The sequence below is a fragment of the Anser anser genome (assembly GCF_964211835.1).
Source record: "Anser anser genome assembly, contig: HAP1_SCAFFOLD_145, whole genome shotgun sequence".
In the NCBI taxonomy this organism is placed as follows: domain Eukaryota; kingdom Metazoa; phylum Chordata; class Aves; order Anseriformes; family Anatidae; genus Anser; species Anser anser.
The window spans coordinates 124,095-132,500 of NW_028153572.1; the positions used below are offsets into that span (position 1 = coordinate 124,095).

The 8,406-nt window shown below is 49.7% G+C and overlaps 1 long non-coding RNA gene across 1 annotated transcript; it reads right to left on the bottom strand.

The window, feature by feature from the left end:
- Positions 1–905: 905 nt before the first annotated feature.
- Positions 906–1,681, bottom strand: LOC310891906. Its single transcript, XR_014577778.1, has 2 exons — positions 1,515–1,681; positions 906–1,370 (listed from the first exon to the last, which is right to left on the bottom strand). It is a non-coding gene; the product is annotated as an uncharacterized lncRNA (long non-coding RNA).
- Positions 1,682–8,406: the final 6,725 nt, after the last annotated feature.

Below are 8,406 nucleotides of genomic sequence, written 5' to 3' on the forward strand. Positions count from 1 at the left end.
CGCTTCTCTTTCTTTTTCCTTGCTCTGCTTTGCTTTGCTCTGCTCTTCCGGGCACACTTTTGGTTTTCCTTCTCTCCTTTCCTCTGCTGTTCCTGCCCCTGCTTTGCTTTGCTTTGCCTCAGATTGCTTTGCTTTGATTCGTTTGCTTTGTCTTTCCTGGCAATGCTTTGCTTTTCCTCGTGCTACTTTGCTTCGCTTTCCTTTGCCTTGCTCTGCTTTTCTGGCCGTGCTTTGTTTGGTTTTGCTTTACTTTGCCTTCCCTCTTTGACACTGTTTTAGTTTTCCTCGTGCTGCCTTGCTTTCCCTTTCTCTGCTTTGCCTTCCCTGCGCATGCTTTCTTTTGCTTTTTCAGGCCACGCTTTCCTTTGTTTAGCTTTGCTTTGTATTCCTGGCACTGCTTCTCTTTTCCTTCTCTACGTTGCTTTGTTTTCCTACCCCCGCTGTGCTTCGCCTTGCCTCAATTTCTTTCTTTCCTTTGCTCTACCTTTCCTGGCCCTGCTTTGTTTTTGCTTGTGCTACTTTGCTCTGCTTTGCTTTGCCTTACTGTCATTTGCCTTTCCTGGCCATGCTTTGCTTTGCTTTTCTTACCCCTGCTTTTCTTTCCTTTTCTGGCCCTGCTTTCTTTTACTTTGCTTCACTTTGCCTTGAATTCCAGACAGTGCTTTGCTTTGTCTTGTGCTGCTTTGCTTTGTTTTGCATTGCTGTGCTTTGCATTCCCTGGCCCTCATTTTTGTTTTTCTTCCCCCTCCCCCCCCCCCCAACCCCCCCCCCCCCCGCCCCCCCCCCCCCGCCATGCTTTCCTTTGTTTTGCTTTGCTTTGTGTTCCTGGCTCTGCTATGCATTTCTTTGTGCTGTTTTGCTCTGCTTTGCTTTGCCTTGCTCTGCTTTGCCTTTCCTGGCCATGCTTTGCTTTGCTTTTTCTGGCCCTACTTTGCTTTGGTTTTTTTGTTTGTTCGGTTCTTTTTTTTTTACCCTTTTTCCTTTGTTTTTTTCTGGCCGTGCTTTGCTTTTCCTTATGCCACTTTCTTTTCCCTAGCGGGGCTTTGCTTTGCCTTGCTCTGCTTTCCTCCGCATTGCTCTGCTCTGCTCTGCTTTGCTGCTCTAGGCTCCTTTTGCAGACCGTCCCACCGATTTTGCCGACGAGTCGATCGGTGTATTTAGAAACACGTAAACCCTCAGACGCACACCTTGACCTCCCCCCACCTCGGCGACTGTCCCCTCGGAACTGGCGGACGAGGGGACAGGGATCTGACCACCGGGCCGGGTCTATTCTGTGGCCCCCGCTGTCCGGCGAGCCGCCAGGTGGGCCCCGTTGCTATTCGTCTGGGGAGGGTGGGGGTTGCGAACGACGCTAAGTAACTACGTGATTCCTAAAAGTAAAGGGGGAAACAGACAACGATTATTATTATTATTACTACTACTCTTTTTATTATGTTTTCGTTATATATATATTTACTCTTATTTAGTACTTTCTTTTGTAATAACTCTTAAGTAGTATATATAATATTATATACCTATGGATCGTTTATGTAACGATAAAAAGCTAAAGCAAACCGGCCGGGCAGCCAGCCACACCGAGTCGCACAGGTGGCGAGCTGCTCGTGACCGAGCGGGAGCCTCTTATGTCAGAGCGGCCGGCGGCCGGAAGCAACCGGGGGCCGCTGCCACACCCTCGCCTTCTTGAACGCCCGCCTCCCCGTAACCCGGCAACGGGCCCCTCCCTATTCGTCTGGGGCGGGTGGGGGGTGCGATTTCGGACGACACTAAGGAACTACACGTTTCGTATTCACAGCACTGTTTTTCTTTGCTTTGCTTTTCCTGGCCCTGCTTTGCTTTGCTTTGCATTCGTGGCACCGCTTTGTTTTTCCCGGCCCTGTTTTGCTTTGTTTTTACTGACCCCGATTCGTTTTGCTTTTCTTGGCCCTGCTTGACTTTTCTTTGCCCGATAAGGCTTTCTTTTTCCTCGCAGGGTTTGCTTTGCTTTGCCTTGCTCTGCTTTGCCTTCCCTGGCCCTGCTACGTTTTGCTTCTTCCGGCCACGCTTTCCTTTGCTTAGCTTTGCTTCGTATTCCTAGCGCCGCTTTGCTTTTTCTTCTCTGCTTTGCTTTGCTTCTCCTACCCCTGCTGTGCTTCGCCTCGCCTCAAAGTCCTTTGCTTTGCCTTTCCTGGCCCTGCTTTGCTTTTCCTCGTGCTACTTTGCTTTGCCTTGGTCTGCTTTGCTTTTCCTTGCCGTGCTTTGTTTTGTTTTGCTCTGCTTTGTATTCACCGCATCGCCTTGCTTTCCTTGGCCCTGCATTTTTTTTTTATTTTTTTTTTCTCTGTCCCTCTTTGTTTAGCTTTCCCTGGACCTGCTTTGCTTTGCTTTGCGTTCGCGGCACCTCTTTTCTTTTCCTGGACCTCCTTTGCTTGGGTTTTTCTCGCCCTTCTTTGTTTTGCTTTTCCCGGCCCTGCCTTGCTTTGTTTGGCTTTATTTCGTATTCATGACGCCGCTTTTCTTTTCCTGGACCTCCTTTGCTTGGGTTTTTCTCGCCCTTCTTTGTTTTGATTTCCTGGCCCTGCTTTGCTTTGTTTTTACTGACCCCGATTCCTTTTGCTTTTCCTGGCCCTGCTTGACTTTTCTTTGCCCGATAAGGCTTTCTTTTTCCTCGCAGGGTTTGCTTTGCTTTGCCTTGCTCTGCTTTGCCTTCCCTGGCCCTGCTACGTTTTGCTTCTTCCGGCCACGCTTTCCTTTGCTTAGCTTTGCTTCGTATTCCTGGCGCTGCTTTGCTTTTTCTTCTCTGCTTTGCTTTGCTTCTCCTACCCCTGCTGTGCTTCGCCTCGCCTCAAAGTCCTTTGCTTTGCCTTTCCTGGCCCTGCTTTGCTTTTCCTTGTGCTACTTTGCTCTGCTTTGCTTTGCCTTACTGTCATTTGCCTTTCCTGGCCATGCTTTGCTTTGCTTTTCTTACCCCTGCTTTTCTTTCCTTTTCTGGCCCTGCTTTGTTTTACTTTGCTTCACTTTGCCTTGAATTCCAGACAGTGCTTTGCTTTGTCTTGTGCTGCTTTGCTTTGTTTCGCATTGCTGTGCTTTGCATTCCCTGGCCCTGTTTTTTTTTTTCCTTTCTTCGCCCCCCCCCCCCCCCCCCCCCCCCCCCCCCGGCCATGCCTTCCTTTGTTTTGCTTTGCTTTGTGTTCCTGGCTCTGCTATGCATTTCTTTGTGCTGCTTTGCTCTGCTTTGCTTTGCCTTGCTCTGCATTCCCTGGCCCTCATTTTTTTTTTTTCTCCCCCCCCCACCCCGGCCATGCCTTCCTTTGTTTTCCTTTGCTTTGTGTTCCTGGCTCTGCTATGTATTTCTTTGTGCTGCTTTGCTCTGCTTTGCCTTTCCTGGCCATGCTTTGCTTTGCTTTTTCTGGCCCTACTTTGCTTTGGTTTTTTTTGTTTGTTTGTTTGTTTTTTGTTTTTTTGTTTGTTTTTTTTTTTTTTTTTACCCTTTTTCCTTTGTTTTTTTCTGGCCGTGCTTTGCTTTTCCTTATGCCGCTTTCTTATCCCTAGCGGGGCTTTGCTTTGCCTTGCTCTGCTTTCCTCCGCATTGCTCTGCTCTGCTCTGCTTTGCTGCTCTAGGCTCCTTTTGCAGACCGTCCCACCGATTTTGCCGACGAGTCGATCGGTGTATTTAGAAACACGTAAACCCTCAGACGCACACCTTGACCTCCCCCCACCTCGGCGACTGTCCCCTCAGAACTGGCGGACGAGGGGACAGGGATCTGGCCACCGGGCCGGGTCTATTCTGTGGCCCCCGCTGTCCGGCGAGCCGCCAGGTGGGCCCCGTTGCTATTCGTCTGGGGAGGGTGGGGGTTGCGAACGACGCTAAGTAACTACGTGATTCCTAAAAGTAAAGGGGGAAACTGACAACGATGATTATTATTATTGCTACTACTCTTTTTATTATGTTTTCGTTATATATATATTTACTCTTATTTAGTACTTTCTTTTGTAATAACTTTTAAGTAGTATATGTAATATTAAATATCTATCGATCGTTTATGTAACGATAAAAAGCTAAAGCAAACCGGCCGGGCAGCCAGCCACACCGAGTCGCACAGGTGGCGAGCTGCTCGTGACCGAGCGGGAGCCTCTTATGTCAGAGCGGCCGGCGGCCGGAAGCAACCGGGGGCCGCTGCCACACCCTCGCCTTCTTGAACGCCCGCCTCCCCGTTACCCGGCAACGGGCCCCTCCCTATTCGTCTGGGGCGGGTGGGGGGTGCGATTTCGGACGACACTAAGGAACTACACGTTTCGTATTCACAGCGCTGTTTTTCTTTGCTTTGCTTTTCCTGGCCCTGCTTTGCTTTGCTTTGCATTCGTGGCACCGCTTTGTTTTTCCCGGCCCTGTTTTGCTTTGTTTTTACTGACCCCGATTCGTTTTGCTTTTCCTGGCCCTGCTTGACTTTTCTTTGCCCGATAAGGCTTTCTTTTTCCTTGCAGGGTTTGCTTTGCTTTGCCTTGCTCTGCTTTGCCTTCCCTGGCCCTGCTACGTTTTGCTTCTTCCGGCCACGCTTTCCTTTGCTTAGCTTTGCTTCGTATTCCTGGCGCAGCTTTGCTTTTTCTTCTCTGCTTTGCTTTGCTTCTCCTACCCCTGCTGTGCTTCGCCTCGCCTCAAAGTCCTTTGCTTTGCCTTTCCTGGCCCTGCTTTGCTTTTCCTTGTGCTACTTTGCTCTGCTTTGCTTTGCCTTACTGTCATTTGCCTTTCCTGGCCATGCTTTGCTTTGCTTTTCTTACCCCTGCTTTTCTTTCCTTTTCTGGCCCTGCTTTGTTTTACTTTGCTTCACTTTGCCTTGAATTCCAGACAGTGCTTTGCTTTGTCTTGTGCTGCTTTGCTTTGTTTCGCATTGCTGTGCTTTGCATTCCCTGGCCCTCTTTTTTTTTTTCTTTCTTCGCCCCCCCCCCCTTCTCCCCCCGCCCCCCCCCCCCCCCGGCCATGCCTTCCTTTGTTTTGCTTTGCTTTGTGTTCCTGGCTCTGCTATGCATTTCTTTGTGCTGCTTTGCTCTGCTTTGCTTTGCCTTGCTCTGCATTCCCTGGCCCTCATTTTTTTTTTTTTTTCTCCCCCCCCCACCCCGGCCATGCCTTCCTTTGTTTGCTTTGCTTTGTGTTCCTGGCTCTGCTATGTATTTCTTTGTGCTGCTTTGCTCTGCTTTGCCTTTCCTGGCCATGCTTTGCTTTGCTTTTTCTGGCCCTACTTTGCTTTGTTTTTTTTGTTTGTTTGTTTGTTTTTTGCTTTTTGGTTTTTTTTTTTTACCCTTTTTCCTTTGTTTTTTTCTGGCCGTGCTTTGCTTTTCCTTATGCCGCTTTCTTTTCCCTAGCGGGGCTTTGCTTTGCCTTGCTCTGCTTTCCTCCGCATTGCTCTGCTCTGCTCTGCTTTGCTGCTCTAGGCTTCTTTTGCAGACCGTCCCACCGATTTTGCCGACGAGTCGATCGGTGTATTTAGAAACACGTAAACCCTCAGACGCACACCTTGACCTCCCCCCACCTCGGCGACTGTCCCCTCGGAACTGGCGGACGAGGGGACAGGGATCTGGCCACCGGGCCGGGTCTATTCTGTGGCCCCCGCTGTCCGGCGAGCCGCCAGGTGGGCCCCGTTGCTATTCGTCTGGGGAGGGTGGGGGTTGCGAACGACGCTAAGTAACTACGTGATTCCTAAAAGTAAAGGGGGAAACAGACAACGATTATTATTATTATTACTACTACTCTTTTTATTATGTTTTCGTTATATATATATTTACTCTTATTTAGTACTTTCTTTTGTAATAACTCTTAAGTAGTATATATAATATTATATACCTATGGATCGTTTATGTAACGATAAAAAGCTAAAGCAAACCGGCCGGGCAGCCAGCCACACCGAGTCGCACAGGTGGCGAGCTGCTCGTGACCGAGCGGGAGCCTCTTATGTCAGAGCGGCCGGCGGCCGGAAGCAACCGGGGGCCGCTGCCACACCCTCGCCTTCTTGAACGCCCGCCTCCCCGTTACCCGGCAACGGGCCCCTCCCTATTCGTCTGGGGCGGGTGGGGGGTGCGATTTCGGACGACACTAAGGAACTACACGTTTCGTATTCACAGCGCTGTTTTTCTTTGCTTTGCTTTTCCTGGCCCTGCTTTGCTTTGCTTTGCATTCGTGGCACCGCTTTGTTTTTCCCGGCCCTGTTTTGCTTTGTTTTTACTGACCCCGATTCCTTTTGCTTTTCCTGGCCCTGCCTGACTTTTCTTTGCCCGATAAGGCTTTCTTTTTCCTCGCAGGGTTTGCTTTGCTTTGCCTTGCTCTGCTTTGCCTTCCCTGGCCCTGCTACGTTTTGCTTCTTCCGGCCACGCTTTCCTTTGCTTAGCTTTGCTTCGTATTCCTGGCGCCGCTTTGCTTTTTCTTCTCTGCTTTGCTTTGCTTCTCCTACCCCTGCTGTGCTTCGCCTCGCCTCAAAGTCCTTTGCTTTGCCTTTCCTGGCCCTGCTTTGCTTTTCCTCACGCTACTTTGCTTTGCCTTGGTCTGCTTTGCTTTTCCTTGCCGTGCTTTGTTTTGTTTTGCTCTGCTTTGTATTCACCGCATCGCCTTGCTTTCCTTGGTCCTGCATTTTTTTTTTTTTTTTTTTTCTCTGTCCCTCTTTGTTTAGCTTTCCCTGGACCTGCTTTGCTTTGCTTTGCGTTCGCGGCACCTCTTTGCTTTTCGCGGACCTCCTTTGCTTGGGTTTTTCTCGCCCTTCTTTGTTTTGCTTTTCCCGGCCCTGCCTTGCTTTGTTTGGCTTTATTTCGTATTCATGACGCCTCTTTTCTTTTCCTGGACCTCCTTTGCTTGGGTTTTTCTCGCCCTTCTTTGTTTTGCTTTTCCTGGCCCTGCTTTGCTCTGTTTGGCTTTACTTTGTGTTCAGGACGCCGCTTTTCTTTTCCTGGACCTCCTTTGCTTTGGTTTCTCTCGCCCCCTGCTTCGTTTTGCTTTTCCTGGCCCTCCTTGACTTTGCTTTTCTTCGTTCCGCTTTCTTTCCCCTAGCGGGGCTTTGCTCTGTCTCGCTCCGCTTTCCTCTGCAACGCTCTGCTCTGCTTTGCTGCGCTAGGCTTCCTTTGCGGACCGTCCCGCCGATTTTGCCGACGAGTCGATCGGTGTGTATTTACGAACGCATAAACCCTCGGACGACGTGCACCTTGGCCTCCCCGTAGCCCGGTGACTGTCCCCTCGGAACCGGAGGGTGGGGGCAGGAGGGCTGGCCACCCGGCACCGTCTGTTCCGCATTCCCCGCCGCTCTCTGGCGAGCGCGAGCCTCCAGGTGGGTCCCGCTGCTGCTATTCGGCTGGGAACGGTGTCGGGTGAGGTTTTCGAGGACGCTAAGCGACATCACGCGATTCCCCAAAGGACAAAAACTACCGCTTTGCTTTTCCCCTGTGCTGCTTTGCTTTGTTTTGCCTTGCTCTGCTTTGTCTTCCCTGGCCCTGTTTTGCTTTGCTTCTCCTGGCCCTTCTTTGCTTTGCTTCCCTTTGTCGCGCTTTGCTTCGCTTCGCTTCGCTTTGCTTTGTCTTCCCTGGCCCTGTTTTGCTTTGCTTCTCCTGGCCCTTCTTTGCTTTGCTTCCCTTTGTCGCGCTTTGCTTCGCTTCGCTTCGCTTTGCTTTCCTTTTCCTCGCTTTGCTTTTCCTCGCTCTTCTCCGCTTTGCTTTCCCTGCGCTTGCTTCCATTTGCTTTCCTTAGCGCTGCTTATTTTGATTCGGTTTGTATCGCCGGCACCCATTTCCTTTGCTTTGCAGTCTTTGCTCTTCCTACTCTGCTTTGCTTTTCCTGGCGCTGTTTTTTCCTTTGCCGTTCCCTAGGCCTGATTTGCCACAAGGTTTTTCCTCGTAGAGCTTTGGTTTGTTTTTTTTTTTGCCTCGCTTTGCACCGCTCTGCTCCGCTTCGCCGTGCTAGCTAGCCCTTCTTTTGCGGACCGTCCCACCGATTTTGCCGATCGATGCGTTTACGCACACGTGAACGCTAGGTCACCTAATTTGGCCTCCCCGCAGCCCGCCAACCGTGCCTTTGGAGCTGGCGGGTGGGGGCGTGGGGGTCGGCCACCCAGCCGAGTCTATTCCACGACCCCTGCCGCCTGGCGAGCCGCCAGGTGAGCTCCACTGCTGTTCGCCTGGGGGGGGGGGGGGGGGGGGGGCGAGGTTTCGAAAGACGGTAAGTAATTCCTAAAGCCGCAGCGGAAAACAGGCAACATTAAGAATAATAATAATTATGACTATTATTATTATTATTATTATTATTATTATTATTATTATTATTATTAAATAATGGTGAAAATAATAATAATAATGATAATAATAATAAAATAATAATAAGTAATAATGAGTAATAATAATAATAAATAATAATAATAATAAAATAATAAAAAATAACAACAACAACAACAACAATAA